Here is an 18114-nt window from a genome sequence, read left to right as displayed (position 1 = left end):
AGAACGTGCAAGAATGAGCATGATATTGAGTAAGTTAAGTATCAAAGAGTATGACATAACTTTATAAACTAGATAAGTTATGAGGTAATTTGGCCAAAAACCACTAGTTGAAGTTGTTTTGAAGAAAAAAAGACGTTTTTGAGAAAAGACCGAATTTCATGACGTTTTTGACTCCTGGAGGGAGAGAAAGCATAAAATAATAATTCCCATGTCACCATCCAACAAGTAGGCAATCAAAATGCATTTTTAATAAAGCTCAATTGGCTCTTGACAAGTAGCCAAAAGAATGAGTCGACTGCATGCTTCCCCTCATGCCTACAAATATACCCTCATTCACAAAAAAAGGCAAGAATAAAGACCTCTTGTTACTGGCAAAATTTCTCTACTTCCCTTATCCATTGAAGCTTTGAAGCTTGAAAGAGAAAAATACCCCTTCCCTCCTTCATGTCGAGAGAGAGAGAGAGAGAGAGAGAGAGAGAGATTCATAGGCTATCATATTGTGGAAATTGGAGAGTAAGAGAGTGTGGGAGAGAGGCCTTTTCAAACGTCAGGGGCAGAGGCCATTTTGATCCCCTCTTGCTAAACTTCTATCTCATTTTCATATTCTCTACGCCCTGCTACGCCTTCGCCCCATACGACCATACCGCTAAGCAAAACGTTGGCGAAATTTTTTTGGACGATCACTAACTTTTCCTGAACTACCATGTCAATTTCGCTTGACATCCGATGGCTCTGCGAGGTCATAGAAATTCAAAAAGCCCATTTGAAGCAAGGGAAGCAAAGAATGCGGCCGATGGAGAAAACGACACGGTAGGAATTGACGAAACTCTGGTTACAGCAAGTGTGAGAGGTAATATCTCGTCGGTTTGAAAATAATTAATGTTTTATAAGCCTATTGCTTTATTTGGCTTTAAACGATTATAAACGCATTCTAATGTAAATGCATATGAACCGTCACTTAGAAAAATAGCCTAAGTAATATAATAATTAGCTATTTAGTGAAAAGACTCTTTCACTTGAAAAATGATTATATGCTTGTCATTAATAAAATATCTTAATTATGGTTTATTTTGTGATATTTATTGTTATTTCATTAATGATGTATGTGATCAAAATAACAGAAAAATGGTAGATCTTGTTAGGGAAGGGAATATTTTATAATTTTTCCTTGAAAGCGACTCTCTATTTTATTTTGCTAATGATAAACAGACGCATATGAGTTTTATAATAATTTATAGAAAACCATTTAGATAATGTTATGAAATAATCAATGCATTAAATCAATATAAAATTGTATAGGAAAATATATACTAGACACGCATAAAATAGGTGCGTAGTAATATAATTCTATGTTTGAAAGATGAAAGAAAAATTGCATTTATGATTTTTGCATTGTCTAGGATAAAGTTTTCAAAAAAACAATCAGCACTGTACTTAGGACATAGCTAAATGAAAATTGATCTTTTTCTAGATAACGTTGAAAGTTCGGCAAATGGTCGGGCATCGTCAATTAAACCATAGAATATGAGTAGAACAAAATAAAAATTATTTTCTTGTTGAAAACACACGCAATGCTAATATTAATGATTATACTAGCGAGAGTGTCAATGTCATGAGTTGACCCATATATGAATCAACAAGAAAATCTAACCTAAAATATCGACAATGTTGAAGCAAAAACAACTATGAAATACTCGACAACCTTGAAACTATCAATATCAGGAAATTAAATAAATATCGGAAGTCTGTAGGACTTGTTGGATATTGATAAGAAATTGTCGATACAAATTCTAAAGTCTAAACAGACTTGGAAAAGCATTTGAAATCCTGCTAAGTGCGGATTAGGGCAGGGCATCGCATCAATTGCCTGCAATAGGTATAAATGTTCATGTTATCTTTTAAGACAGAAATACCAAATTTTTCATAAGGATAAAATAGACTTCAGATTTGTGAAATAACTTACGGATCTCGAAAAAGAGTTGCAAGTAGAAAGTGAAACACTAAGAATAAGGTGGGACCTTAAAAGAGAAACCCTAGATTTGGGTGGGGCTGCTTTCTATGCTAAAAACACTTGTTGCTGTTTCTTTTTTATTTGTGCATGCATTGATGGTTACATAGGAATGATTGATTGTGCTTGTACTAGTTAGATTTGATTGTAAATATATAATCATGATAAAAAGAGAAAAAATCACACTATGCCTCTTTCACGGCTAGACGTGGAACCCTACTCCAAGGGGGATTGTTTTGTACCACCGCAAGGAGCTTTGGACCGGCCCCGACGGTGAGAGGGCGCTCATTGAGAAATCCGTTAGGCAGGAGGAGGTAGGAGTGGTAGGGGGGCTCTAGCAGTAAATCTCTCGATCGCTCCTAGAAACTGTCTGACCCTCATACGAATCATGATGGGATCTTGGAGTCCTCGATACTAGTGAAGGGACGGAAATCTTGGAGGGTTTTATTTCTTTTGCATAGACAGAAGGGATTTTCCGGTGAACGAAGGTTTATCTTCTGCGTAGGCAGAAGGAAAAAATCATTGTAAATAATTTTGCAAAATAATAAATAAATATGTTTTGCCAAAAGACAGTTTTCTTTGTCTTTGTGTTGTGTCGTAAAATTACGCGAAGGATTTTATGATAGCGGGTTCATTAATGAAGCTGCTTTTATATGCCATAACTTAATGTGATAGATAATTAAAAAACTAAAGAAAAACATTTGTGGAAAATGGGTGGGCGAGATCCTTGATGGATTCGTCCTACGGATGGGTGGTCCCGGTAAGCTGGGAGTTTCTCTCAAGAGATCGAACAAAACGTAAATTAGGAAAAATTAGGTAGAGCCGAGCGTTGAGTTACCTAGGGTCAGGTCTTAAAACCTTGATAAAAAATTATCTTAGGGGAAAAGTGCGGCGGCTGAGCCAGAACTGTGTTAAGGTTCCTTGAATCTTAACCAGTTACTAGAAAAAAGCGTTGCACTTCATGAATCAAGGGTAACTACGATCGCTCCAGTTGGACAAGAAGCCCTTATGGGACACCTCCGATGGAGCTAGCTGATGTATCGAGACCTTAGTTGTCAAATTAGGACCCCGAGCTAGCAGGTTGATCCTCGTGGGGAGAGCCGGTACCTTCTGTTACAGGGTGGACTTTGGGAAACCTAGATGATAGACCCTGTGCATTCTCGTGAGTGTCGGGTAAAGCTGTCTAGGATAGTTCTCCAATGGACCACTGAAATATGTTGCGAGGGAATTGTTAGGTAGGCATGTGACACGTGGTATCAGAGCATTATTGAAATCAAAATATATCTATGGTTTTTAAGACCAACTCTTCTAAGTAATAATCAACCTGCTAATTGTTAAGGGATAAACTTTGGCAAAATAATAAAGCTTGGAACCAATTCCTTGTTTTTCGAGCAATGTACACATCTGCGTTGAACTCCATAAATGAGGAGTGGAGAAGAGAAATGATGAGGATACTCGATTGCCTATACAATCCATCCTTTGTGAATCGCGAAAGAAGATGGTTCTGGGATGAATGTTATTGTTACATTGAGACCGATCGATTCTTCAACGTGCAGACTAATTTGAAACGCCTTGAATGGATGGAAAATTTAAAAGTAGTTGAGGCCTTTATCTTTTTTCTGTCCAGAAGGAATCCACTTATGATTACCAGTGGTCGGCAGATACATCTAGACCATTATGTCTATGACAAGGTATTGAAGGTAATCCTAGCCGACATGATTATAATCCAAGGATGTCGCAAGTATCGAGATTACCATATCCATGGTTTTTCAGATCTACCATTTCCACAGTATAGGTTTTTGGATACGACAACAATGGGCCTACTTTCTTCTAAATGAATGTAACTGATATCCATCCCTGAAAAAGAAGGATATAATGATATCATGCTTTGGAAATTGTACATAGCATCTAGTCTATCCTATCAATGATGATGTATCTCTAATTGTAAACATCTGCCATTTGTAAATATCCCTTGTAAAAATCGTAGTGTATGGCTATTGATAATAAAAGATAACAGCGGCTAGATTTTGTAAAAATATTGTGCTCTTTGGTCCATTATTGTTTTACAAAACTAGTAAGATATGTTAATGTGGAAACGAAGCTGAAAATTTTAAGTACTAAACTAATTCGTGAAACTTATGATAACCCAAGGAATTGTTAGGCAGACACGTGACACATCCATTATAATTGTTAAATTTTCCAATGATTTGTAATACTCCACAAGACTCTTGAAGGCAAAGGAGAAAGCATTTTGGGTTTTGGAAGCCATAGGATTTACCAGACTAAAGAGGATTTATACTGCCATGAGGACATGTATTTTTGAAACCTCACTTAATATGTGGATTAATTTTTAATCACATGGTTAAGTAAATGTTGGGTGTAACTGGGGTTAGAGTGAATTTATAAGTTATGCCGCATAGGTACTTGGTGGTATCTGGTGCCAGTTGTTGGCCTAGGTCATTCATTTGGCCATAAGTGTCAGGTGGTGACACTAGGGAAGTGGCGTTTAATGGTACCTAATGCCAATCTGATGGTCAAAGATGACGCAGAGACACTTGGGAATGGAAGTTGCCTAGCCAATTTAATTATTGGCCAGTCAGATTATTTTTCAGGGTACCAAAATAATTATTAGATTAATTTTCAGTATTTAAAGACTGAAACTTAGTATTTAATTATAGATAATGCAAGAAAAACCATTTGGGAAGGCTGCCACTTGTCAAAAATGCCCATGCAAGTCTAAAAAACGTCTTTAGAGGTTGGAGAGAGGCATTTTTAGTGTATTGAGCCTGCAAGAGAGAGAGAAGAGTTGTTGTTGGTCTGATTTGCAGCCATTGGAGGACCTTTTGAGGCAGCCAAGGGCAGGAGAAGACCAATCAACAACAGGTGACAGCATCTATAGGCTGTTGAGACAAGGTAGCAGTAGTAAATGATTGATTTTCTTTAGTTCTTTGTATCTACAAGCTGTTGAGACAGGGTAACAATAGTAAATGACAGATTTTCTTCAATTCTTTGCGAAGAAAGTCTGAATTTTCTCTCTTTGCAGCATTCTCTCTCATCTTCGAGCCCTTCTACAACCTTGCTCCAAAGATTGCAGCATTGAGATCACCGAAAGGGGCCGAGTTTTGGGGCCAACAGGGTGTCCAATGTCCAAGATTATACGGTAAAGTGTGCATTTCATTTTTGTGAATTTGTTAATTGCTGTAAATAGTGCTTAATCAAGTTTTTTACCACCCTATCTGAGAAGGAAGGCTGGTTACATATACACTCCTTCATAGGGCAATATCAAGAAGCTACGATCATTACTATAGAAGTAAACTTACCAAAATATGAAAAGAAAAGTTTCAGGATCTTATAAACATAGGAGCAGGTATGTGCCTTGCTCATAAGAATTTTCTACCTAGTGAATATTGGATAGAAGACGTGAATAAAACATTATCAAGAGTATTAGTCGATACATCTAGAGCAGTATATACAAAGCATGTAAAGAATATTTTGGTAATACTTAGTCAAAAACAACTCATATGAGATGAAATCTAGCAAAGAGATTTTGACTAGGATGTTCTAATAGGAAGTGATTTCCTATTAAAATGCTCACCTTTTGTGCAAATACCTTACATGGTTGCACTATATTGAGAAAAATAAAGGTAGACATACCTAGGTAGACAATATACATTCAAAAAACTAATTAAAAATGTAGAATATAAGAAAAAAAAATCGAAACTAATAAAAATTCAGCTAATAGTAAGCTAAAAAACATTAGAAAAACTAGAGCAAACTTATGGAGAAAATCTTATAGAAAAGTGGTCTAATAATAAGGCATAAGGTCACATAGAACTATTAGATAAAACAAAGATAATAAAAGTAAAACCAATGGTATACACAATGAATGACAAAAAGGAGTTTGACATGCATTGATTAGAATTACTTAAATATAGACTAACAAGACCAAGTAAATTGTACCATAGCTTGCCAGCTTTTATAGTAAATAATCATAGTGAGCAAAAAGGGGAAAAATGAGAATGGCAACAAATTTCAAAAAACTAAATGAAAACATCAAGTTCGACGGCTATTTTTTACCAAATAAAGATAGGTCAATAAGTGAAATAAGAAATTCTAAAGTATTCAGTAAGTTTGATTGTAAAAGTGGATTTTTCCAAATAATACTAAGCAATCTTTAGCTCCCCTAATGGACACTACAAATGGAATGTACTTCCATTTGACCTAAAGACCGCTCCTCAAATACATCAATGTAAAATGAATAATGCATATAAGGAAATAAGACATTATTACATAGTATACGTAGATGACATACTAATACATTTAGAAAAACGTACAAGAACACACAGCTCATCTAGAAAAATATATAGAAATAACACTCAGAAGAAATAATACTAAATAAAGAAAAAACAGAACTAGCAAGAGAGGACATAAGATTTTTATGATTGGAAATTAAAAAAAGAATAGTAAGTGTATAAGCTGATATTAGTTCTAATATAGAATCATTTTCAGATAAAATAGAAGATGAAAAAACAGCTCCAAAGGTTTTTAGGATGCTTAACTTATGCAGAAAGCTATATTAAGAATTTAGCACAAATTAGAAAGCCCTTACAAGATAAATTAAAAAAGAATCAAATATGGGAATGGATAGAAAAGGATGATAAATATATTCAAGGAATAAAAAACCTATATACAAATTTACAAAAATTAACCCTTCCTAAAGAAGGACAATTACTAATAATAGAAACATGCATCCAAAAAGCATTGGACAGGTATACTTAAAGTACAATGAGAAAATGAAGAAAAGGTATGCAAATATACCTTGGGAACATTCAAGGAAGCAAAACAAAGGTACCATATAAACGAAAAAGAACTATTAGCAATGAAGAATTCTATTAAAAAATTTGAAATATTTGTGGCATTGATTAAATTCATTGTCAGAACAGATAACACCTAGGAATAGAAGAAATATGAAGATAATCAACATGAAAGCTGATAAGAAATATGATGAAATCACGATTGAGGAACTTCAGAAGAATTACATGACTGGGAAATCAAAAGAATTAAATGATATAATGACTGAAATATTTAACAAAACAAATCTAAAGGAAGAAGAGGACATTTGGAATAATAAGATGAATCAAGCCTCTTCTAGTGGATCTAATATGATGGAACTACCTAAGGGTAAGAGTCCCATGGAGCTAAAATACCTAACATTAAGGCCAACTAGCTCCATAGAAGGTGATAGAAGGAAAACGCTAGGAGCTATACTCGTTAGAAGTGAATGGGATGATATATGCTATAGTATAAATAAAGGAAGCTTTATAATGTTTAAACGAGAACGATTTGTTCCAAAAAGTGCACCTGAGAATATTGTATCTCCTCACGGTGTTTACTTAGATAAAACAGTAGAATATTGGGTCAAAGCCTATGAGCTAGCAATCCAAATTCATAATTGGGGACCTAGATATACATTTAACTTCTTAGAATAGATATTAATAGGAATAGTATCTAAATGGTTCAAAAGACTAGATGAACTAGGTAAATATATGACAAAATCAGGAAGATTAGATAGCAATGATACTTTCCTAACTACTTTGGAACAAATTTCATCAAGAATGGAACGTGCAATAAAGCATGAATTCGTAGGCGAAACATATCTTGATCCACAACTAGAAAAACAAAAGAAAGCTAAGTGAAATTTAGAAAACTTGTAGGTATGCAGAACAGATGAAATAGAGGTTGATATCAGAGCCCACATATATATATATATGTATATATGCATGTTCCATTGTTTGAATGATTTGGCCCACGCTGTCGTTGAAGTCTCTATTTTTGGCTTGCATTTTTTGTTTGCAAAAAAATGGGATAGGTTCGGGGAAAGAACATACCAAGTGTTCTTTCATATTGCTGTCATGAGCGCCCATTCCTTCATACAGTAGGTCTCACATGTAGATCAAATAATCCTTGTACTTTTGAGGATCATAGAGTTTAGCTTTGAAAAAAGCTTCTTTTGCCTCTACCACTTCATTAAGTTTATTTCCAACAAGCTCTCCTAGTAATAACTCAAAGAAAAGAGTTATCGGGTTGTGATGCAATCATTTCTTTGATTTGTGGATGTATTGAAGTCCACCATTGTCGTAAGCCACCTATAAAACCATGTGTCATGGCATTAAGAATATCCAATTTGTTTGCATTGGGTTTGTCAAGTAATTTTTGTCCAACATAAGCATACATCAGGTAAATAAGCATTTTAATTTCATCTGGAGTTTTGCCATCAATGGAGTTAGTAGCTACACCCATTTTATTTGGCTTGAGTTTCTCATCTATAGAACCATTGTTAGAATGAGCATTGAGATACTCATGATCATCGTCTGCAGCACGGTGGGGATTGATGGGCACAAAACTATCATCAATAACACTATCATTATCCTCATTAGAAGAGAAGATGCTATAAATGAGCTGCTGCTGGGCATTAGTATCGATAATATACCAAGCATGAATATATGAAGTAGGGCTTTGCTCCAAGGATTCACCAATCATTGTGGAATCATATTATTATTTCGTATATACTTGCCAATATCATTCTTATTTGCATGTTCGGGACTGATTTTCAAAGGCATATCTCAGAGTAATCTATTTTCTCTTTCTTGCACCATTTTGACTCAAGTTTATCCACTTCATCAAAAGCCTTTTGGTACTTTTCTGTAGACTAGTCCTCAAAAAGCATTTCCATTGACTCATCTAATTGTTGTTCTGCAGGCTTGGTATACCTTTTATTGAGTGGTATTGTTGTAGCTTTACCAATGCAATCTGGAGGTAGGCTGGTTATAGAAGATAGTCTTGTATCTGAAGGTCCTGCTTCTGAATCATGTAAAGTAGGCACAACTTTAGGCTGTAGTATGATTTCTTCATCATCAGAGTCCAGATCCACCTTAGAATTTGCTAGGAGTTGGGGTACATAGATCTGTTGAATATCCAAGAGAAGAGTATCTATTTCATGCTCATCAATTTCCTTGCCCTTTATACCATTTATATGCAATATATCTTGGAGTGTGTCACACAAAGCATACAATTTCTCTAGATGTTCAATCATGCCTGTGAGAGCAAGATGCATCTAGTTCATGCTTTGAAGCTCAGCAGACCATGTCAAATCATCTTTTGGTCACAAACATGGAGCTGCCTCATATGAATGACCCTCATAGTCAAATTTAGTGATAGCAAATACCTTCACCGAAGTATTTTCAATCAACTTTCTATAGTGGGAACAAATTTCATTTGTGGCATGTTGATGTGTACAATGAGCATTGGTATTAGATATTCGAGAGAAACTTTAAATCATTAGCTCTTTGAGAAGGGACACCTTTAATATAGGTTGTTGCTGCAATACAATAGTGTCCTAAGTTTTTGAAGTAGAGAAGGATCCTAGGGAAGCATAATAATTTTCCCTTTGATGTTGTGTACTGTTAAAGGTTTAGGAGGTACTAGCTCTTTCTTCTGAAGAGATTGAATGTCTAAGTGGCATTCTTGAGGAAGAGTTATCTAAGAGACTCAAAAATATTCCTATTAGCATATTGGTTATATAACGATTGGCATAATCCCTCTCTTTCGTAGAGGTCTTAATGTTTCTTGCATGGCAACACTATTAGATACTCAACATAAAGAGAGAATGGATAGGAAAGTAGGTGCAGCAGTATCTCCATTATCGAATCGTCCAATTTTTTTCAAACTTCGCCCAAACTATGTAATTTCTACAAAAGACCCTTATTTGAGTGACTGACTTATTTTTCATAATAGAACTTCACGTCTACATACGAAATCTGCTTTTGCACATTTAGCTATCCAATATTGTGTGGCCTTTAGGTGCATGTCATTAGCTATCCCTAGAGTATGAGAAGGAGTCAATAGTGACAAGGACAAAGGACAAACTATCATCATGAAAGCAGACGAATCCACTCAAAGATTTCTTCCACATGACTAAAGAGAAAAGATTTACATATTGGTCATTAGAAGCGGAATCGCCAATAGTAAGTATACCTTGATCTTCAACATATAGAGTGGAAGCTCAAAATTTAAAGACACTGTTCTCACCATATATCTTAGCTACACCAATCTGTGGAAGTATCCATTTGGAGCTCAGATTAGCTTCATCCATAATAAATGTTGAATTTCCCAAGGATTTGTAACTCTCAGATAGACTCTTGAATATCGAGGTAAAGGTATCTGAGTTTTAGAAGCCATAGGAATTATTGGACAGAAGAGGATTTATGTACTCCTTCAAAAGCCAAAACCTTAAAAGCCTCATGCCTCACATACTGATGGCAACCCCCGGCAAATGGTATTAGTAGCTGCATGGAGTATAGCAACCTCACAATGCCACTTTCAAGGCTTACTAAACACAAAATACGAGGCTTTGATACTAGGCACAGAGAACGCATCAAAACGTATGTGGAACAGAACGTGTACAACCTCAAAGAGTGTTCAAAACATGATTCAGAACCAGGATCTTCAGATATAGGACTATCTTCTACAACCAGCCTACCCCCAAATTGCATTGGTAAAGCTACAACGGTACCATTCAATAAAAGGTATACCAAGCTTGTAGAACAACAATTAGATGAATACAGGGAAATGCTTTTTTGAGGACTGCTTTACAAAAGAGTACCATAAGGCTTTTGATGAAGTGAATAAACTTGCAATCAAAGATCTTCTCATCAAAAGTATCCGTAAAGCAAAAATCTGTAGCAAATTTGATCTCAAATCAAGTTTTTGGCAACTATCAATTTTGGCAACAAATAGGTTGTTCCGCATGGACATTACCAATGGATAATACTTCCTTTTGGCATCAAAGTTGCTTCTACATATTTCCCATGCTTTCCACAGGTATGGTATTTTTTCCCGCCCCTCGAATTTTTCGATGCCATAGAAAATATTGGAGTTTGAGGCCATGGAGAGAGGTCTTACCAAGCTTATGATGATGCTTGGTAGTGTCTAACTCCTTAAAAGAAAAAAAATATTTTTGGGAATTACAAGGAGTTTTGATTAATCTGGAAACCCGCGTACAAAGCACCCCAATATTATCCTTTTAAGGGTGTGAACAAGCGTCTTGAAAAATAGTTTGCACGGATAATATGTATCAAGACTTATTCAGCTTACAAGTATCAAGTTCAATGTGAATGAACTAATTCAAATAGATTCAATGTGAACTGGGCTCAAGGAGAAATGAGTTTAAATGACTGCAAGTGTGAAAGGAGCCTTTTTAGACTAAGGATTTTAAGCCTTAGATTAAGAAGAGGAAAAGAAGAGAAAATTTGTCAGCATAGTGGTGTTGTGAACATTCTGCATTCAAACCATCCGGGTCTCCTACGTGGTGTGGCTGGCATCGATTTGCTTTGCTTTACCTTCACGCAACAGGTCTGTTTGATTATTGGGCTCCAAGATCTTCATCATAAATCTCCTCCTCTTCTTTTGTGGCTCTGTTGACACTCTGAAGCAAACCCCTTAGGCCCCCAACTTGTTGAGCAACCCCCTAGCTTTTGGGTAAGCATACCCTTAGCTTAATGCTTGAAAGATAATGGCCTCTTCGTTTGCTTTAAGAAATCTCCGCTTCTTACCTTTGATCTTCAATGATTTAGTTGGATAGTGGATGCACAATCTCATGGCCATGAGGATGGTGGCTTTGATACCACATGAAAGAGATATGGATTCAAGGAGGGTCATAGATAAAGATATCCATAAGTTTGAGAAATCAAGGAAAACCACCTGCTCATTGCATAGAGGTTGCCTCTTTAGATGCAATTGGTCATTTGTGAAAACCAAATGTATTGGAATGTGTAGAGAGATCAGTCTATTTCTCATTGTTTTTTGAATTCAAGCAATACAAGTTAAAGAAATACCATAAGGGGTGCTAATTTTGGGGTCAATTGGGTGTTGATTGTTCAAGATTAATATGGTAATGTATTTATTTCAGACTTGTGAATTTATTTGCTTGCTATAAGTAGTGTTAAATCAGGTCATCTATAGACTACGACCCTATTTGAGAAGTAAGACTAGGTTCATGGTTCCTTTATTGGGATACATCAAGTCCTTTGAGTAGGTGGACTTGCGGCGCCTGATTGGAAGCCTATGTGATTGCAACATGCGCTTCAGTGTCATGGGGGTTAGAGTTTGTGGAAAGTTTCAAGACTTTCAAGTTCAAAGAGGTTAGGAATTTAAAATTGAGATCGGGCACTAGTTAATGTTATTCTAAGTGAGGGTAGGGCCAAAGGACTAGGCGGCTCGTTTTGCATGTAGAGGCCCTAGTGAAAATGGAAATTTGCCAAATGTCAAGTTTGGACCGGTTTTGGGTTGGATGCAACTATATCTTTCATGTTGGACAAATTTTCTCCCATTTTGGGTTGTTTGGGGCAGATTCGAGGTTGGAGAACTCAATTGTGAGTCGGGAGACAAATGTCAAAGCTTCAAGACAGCATGCCAACCTGATCTGGAGTAGATTCTAGGGCTGTAAATAGTAGAAAACCCTAAAAATGAGGAGGTCATTAAAGTTGTTGGTGCAGAAATTAGGGTTTCAGACAGCAGCAAAACCTTAAAAACCAGCAGATGGCATGATTTTCTCTCTCTAGAACAGGAGAGGATTGGTGTTACAACACTTTCTTGGCATCAGATTGAAGGATTTCTCTCCCATATACTCTCCTTCTCTATCATCTTAGCAAAATCTGAAGATATTCAATAGTGTGTGTTTGAATTCAGACTCTAATTACTCGTGTAATTAGGGTTTATGTGTTTCGAGAAATGTGCCGTTGAAACTTGGCATTCTCAACCATTCTCATTTTTCCTCAGTTGCTTGATGGTAGACAACACTATATATGTTGTTGAAACCCAAATTTACAGCAAAAATTAGGGTTTCTTAGTCACCTCAATGTGTGTGCCCATTAAATAGAAGTTGGAAGATCGAAGCAGCCGCCAAAAATAAAGTATTTTTTGCAAATTTGGAGAAGATTGGACATCCATATTAAAGTTGATCTACATGTAAGTGTAGATGTATAGAAGGAAGAGCCAATGCAACAACAGGATATTCCAAATGTGGGTATTGACCAGTGGGATATTGCTTTATCCATGGGGATGCAAGGATTAAATGTATTTGATATGCAACCACCTATGCATGGTATGCAAGGGCCAATGTATCTGGGTATGATAACCCAATGCATAACAAAGTTGGCATGATGTTGGGGCGCAAGATGGCAAGTTTGGAAATTCATATATGCAACCCACTATGTTTGGGACTCATGGTATCAATGTTAGTCATAAAAATGCTCCATATAGTGGTGGTCACGAGGAAAAATGCAGCTAGTAATGCATGCAATGTATGGGAAAATGTATCTTGGTATGACTCCTAGTATGCAAATTCCCATGCACAGTCACATTGCAATGGTCCAAAGTATACAAACAAGAATGTTTCCTAATGCATCTAGTCCTCCTAGCATGTTAGGTTTACATGAGGGGCTAGTCAATTGGATGCAATGTTGCATATTAGTTAAGTTGGAATTGCAGCAATGTGAAAGTATAAAGCATTGCAATGCTCAAGAGGGAAAAATGCCTAGAACCAAGAGTTAAAGTATTCATGTGCTTCTTGCTGAAGTTTTAGTATTGTTTCACCTATTGATGGATGCTAAGTGGATGGAAGAGAGTGACTCGGTAGACCACTCTTAGTTGTTGTAGCTTTACCTCAAGGCTTTTTAATTAGAGTCAAGCTCAATGAGATTCAGTAGAGCAGGGTTCCAGAGCATTGCATAATGCTCATGGGGGAGGTAGCACTTTCACTCCTCTAGTGATGGATAACTCTCAGGTACAGCGGATCTCGGATGTATTCAGCATGTATCCAAGGTACTGTGCTAAGAACCTGTTTGCCATGAGGTCACTATTCAATGGACTAGTTAGAATAGTTTGGTATGGTTTTCATTGTAGTTTTGAAACTACACATTTGCATTAGTGAATGAATAGATTGATTATTAGTTGTTGGTTTTCAATTGGATGATCATTGGTTCTTAATGGTATTCAGCTGGTTTTGTGGACATTGGTATGTTTATGCATGCCATTGGTAGTTTAGCCATGGTTTATGCTTAATTTATGCTTTGCTATGGTTTTTTAGCCAAAAAAGTTGAGATACGCTATTAAGAGATGCATTCTATGGGTTTTTGACAAAAGTTTTGGATTCTTTATGAGTCTTATGTTTTATTTATACTTGCTAGAAATTTTCAGCAAGTGTTTGGCTTTGGCATTGTTAAACAACAGTGCCTAATGTTGTTTGGACTATGATACCTTTTGGAAAATTCTAGTGTAGTATGCTTTGCTTTGGCACATTGCAGTGCAATCAAGGACGATCCGTGAAATCAAGGATGATTGCATGGATTTCAATGGAGGTGGTCTGTCACGAGGACGTGAAATTTTGATGATTTGCTTAGCATTTGATCAAAAGTTAATCAAATGTGCATATGTGACTTGCACATGTGAGGCGCAAGCTAATTATTTCACAATGTAGGACATAGGACCAAAGGCAAAATTTGTAATAAGTTATGCGTGACACGTACTAGGTGGTATCGAGTGCGTTAGATTTGAGACTAGACCAATTTATTGGCCACTAATGTTAGTGGTTACATTAGAGACTAGGTATTAATTAATTAATTTTTGCCGGTCTAAGGGTCAATAACTGCTCAGGGATACTTGGGGGATAAATTGGTCTAGCTAATTTAATTATTGGTAGGTGGAACTAATTTTTTGGGTACTAAAATAATTATTAAATTAATTCAATAAGTTAGATAATGTTGAAAATTTGTTTTAGAAGTTTACTACTTGGCAAAACTTGCCCATGCAAGTAAGAAAAACGTTTTTAAGGTTGGAAGAGAGAGAGAGAGAGAGAGAGAGAGAGAGAGAGGGTCATTCCATGCATGTGCAAGCTGAGCGTGAGAGAGAGAAGGCTACCATTGTTGCTATAGTTGATAGACCATTTCTAGCCACCAACAAGAGACCTTTCACAAACTGGTGACATGCCCAGAAGAGAGACAACAGTAGGTGACAACAGTTTGAGGGCTGTTTCAGCCAACCAATATCATATTTGGGCTGTTCCATCAGTGGAGATAGCTTTCATGGTTGTCTACATAGGGAAACATTTAGATTTCTTTTATTTTCTTGTGATGGAAGTCTAAAATTTCTCTCTCTTTAGCATTCTCTCTCACCCTCCAGCCATCTCTCAAGTTATCTATACAAAATCCAGCCATTTGAGTCATCAAAGGTGAAAGTTTTGATCAATGTCTGCTGTAAACCGTAATTTACAATATAAATTAGGGTTTAACAGCTACCTTGGGAAGCGTGCTCAGAATTGAGGACTTGGGACTTCAATTCTAGTAGTAGGAATGGAAGAATTTCAAGGAGATTCAAGAGGCCAGCCAACCAATATCAAATTTGGGGTAAATTCATTGCAAGGAGCAAGGTGAAGGCAAAGGGGAAAATTCATTTTACACAACATGCGTGTCTCACAAATGTGTCTTATAGGTGCGTCAAGAGTAGGCAATGAAGACATTGTAAAAATGTTGGATCTAGAGCATGGCTATGAAGATTGAAAGAGGAAGAGTGAGCTCATGAGGTAACAGACATCAAGACCGAATGTCACACAAGTGAATTAGGTTCCAAGATGGAAGCTTGGACTCATAAACACAATCTTGTGTGTTGACAATGACACATATACTTTGCTGGAAGTAAGTACTATGATATTTTCTTTCAAAATGAGAGCAAGTACAATGCTTTATAGGAATAGACTAACCTGCACTTTCCACTAGTGTGCATATGGGATTCTGTATCCTAAGCCCACACTGCTCCATACAAAGAGGCTAAGTTGAGTGTGATTGCCAATATCTCAACAGACACCATGTCAAATTTATGTAGCCATAGGAAACTGGCAAAATTTGGATATGAACTAAATGTGTATACCAAAGTTTTGCATCTGAAACAACTTGTGAATCAGCACCAAAATTCTCAGATTTGAGCAGCAAAAGATTTAATTGCGCCAAGAGACACAAGGAATGTAGTGTCAAATAACACTTGATAAGTATTAATAGATACTATGCTTTCATGCGCTTGAGTTTGATGGTTTGATGCTTGGATTTTTCCCTTCCTTGCTGATTTGATAGGAAATGCTTGCTGGAAACTTCAATCCTCAGTGGATCAGAGTGGCAGAGGTTTGGTTTGAGTGGCAGGAGAGAGAAAATGAAGGAAAGATGAAGTTTCAAGTAAGTTGGCTATGGAGTTTTAGGGTTTGCAGGACGAGGACCTGGTTTTTCTCTTTGTGTGGCTCACACAGTGAATCATTTTGGACAAGATTTGAGTTGGGGGTGCCTTAGGTGATGGACTTTCATTGCCCTATGAAAATTGTTAGCATTGTTGCGCGCGCAGGTGGAATTGTTAGTATGAATAAGAAGGGCACAATCTGGACAGCGATCACGTTTTTCAGCAATGCTGGGCGTATACTCTACCAATGTCAGCAACTGAAGTGCCACAGAGAAGCTTTGGAAGCAGAGGAACAATTCTCTAGAAGGAAGCTCAGTGAGATATGGCCTGTAGAGTGAGATATGAAAGCTCCAAGCAAGGTAGGTATAGGCTAGCTATGGCTGCCACAACGTGGAAGCTGAAGATGAAGTTTTGAGCTGCCACTGAGTTGAACTGAAGTTGAGAGAGACTGAGAGAGTAAAGAGAGGAGTTGAGTTGAGCTTAGGCCATGCCTGACTGGGCTCTGATACCATGTAAAAATGTTGGATCTAGAGCATGGCTATGGAGGTTGAAAGAGTAAGAGTGAGCTCATGAGGTAAGAGACATCAAGACCAAATATCACACAAGTGAATTAGGTTCCAAGATGGAAGCTTGGACTCATAAACACAATCTTGTGTGTTGACAGTGATAGAGCTACTTTTTTGGAAGTACAAAAGTACTATGACATTTTCATTCAAAATGAGAGCAAGTACAATGCTTTATAGGAATAGACTAGGCTGCACTTTCCACCACTGTGCATATGGGATTCTGTATCCTGAGCCCACACTCCTCCATACAAAGAGGCTAAGCTGAGTGTGATTGCCAATATCTCAACAGACACCATGTCAGATTTATGTAGCCATAGGAAACTAGCAAAATTTGGATGAACTAAATGTGTATACCAAAGTTTTGCATCTGAAACAACTTGTGAATTTGCAACTACACGTGTCATATCTTCCACACATTTCCTGTAATTGTTGAGCTTGTACAACCCATGACATAGGGAATGAGATGCAACAATTGTATCACTAGAGGAGAGATCATGAATAATACATCTTTCATCCAACAAATTTGACAATCGTGCCAAACTTATCAAGTGCAGAAGCTAAGAGCAAAGTCTTTTATATCTTTGGTACATACAAAGCATCAGAAAGTGTGAAAGTATTGCTATTAGTAGTAGTCAATACAATTTTATCAACTTTTTCAACATGATAATAGGAGTTATTGACACATGCAACAGTACTACCTCTCATAGTAGACTCAAGAAGTGAACAAACTATGTTGTAGAGTCGTGCTAGAAAAGCCACAAAAGCATGAAGTGTGCCCAAATACAAATTCTGTATACACTTAACTAAATGCAAGTCATAAAAGCCTCATACACCTTACGATATGTTTTGACATATACAAGGTGCCCGTCTTCTTGACATAGATCTGCCTTGGGTGGCGGTCCATTTTATCTCAGCACGGTAAATGGCTACATAGAGTAGGACCATTTTGAGAGCTATACAAACATGGATTGTCTTCTCCCATGGGTCAAAGTTGTTAAATGGCAACATAGTGTAGAACTAATTTGAAAGCAACACAAGGATGGGCTGATCAGATAAACTTGTTCTCTCCAATGGGTTAGGATTGCTAAGACCACGTTAGTGCAGAAATAATTGGTGGTGAAAAATTTTCCTTTGGCTTTTAGCATATGGCATATAAAGAATTTTGTTGTCTGCTTTGTGGGTTGCCTTTAGCATGTTGCTAATGACAAGTCGGTTGAAAAGGGTGATTTTCTCTTTTGATGCTTTTGAATGTGTGATGTGCAT

The 18114-nt window shown here is 36.8% G+C and overlaps 1 protein-coding gene across 11 annotated transcripts in view; it reads left to right on the top strand.

Annotated features, from left to right (window-relative positions):
• LOC148012533 (uncharacterized) overlaps window positions 1-18114 on the top strand; it is a 156147-nt gene that overhangs the window by 44698 nt on the left and 93335 nt on the right. For 3 of the 11 annotated variants that reach the window (XM_087669369.1, XM_087669373.1, XM_087669375.1), the window contains exon 3: window positions 5052-5168. The exons of the other annotated variants lie outside the window; for them this stretch is intronic. The gene's annotated coding sequence lies outside the window, so the exon portion shown is untranslated. The remainder of the gene's footprint in view (window positions 1-5051; window positions 5169-18114) is intronic. 11 annotated transcript variants of the gene reach the window in all.

This window comes from Lygodium microphyllum, chromosome 27, assembly GCF_053477565.2.
Source record: "Lygodium microphyllum isolate KBCC chromosome 27, Lygodium_microphyllum_v1.1.10, whole genome shotgun sequence".
Taxonomy (NCBI): domain Eukaryota; kingdom Viridiplantae; phylum Streptophyta; class Polypodiopsida; order Schizaeales; family Lygodiaceae; genus Lygodium; species Lygodium microphyllum.
Note: the sequence above shows the minus strand (reverse complement) of the source record. Positions and strands in the feature narration are given on the sequence as shown.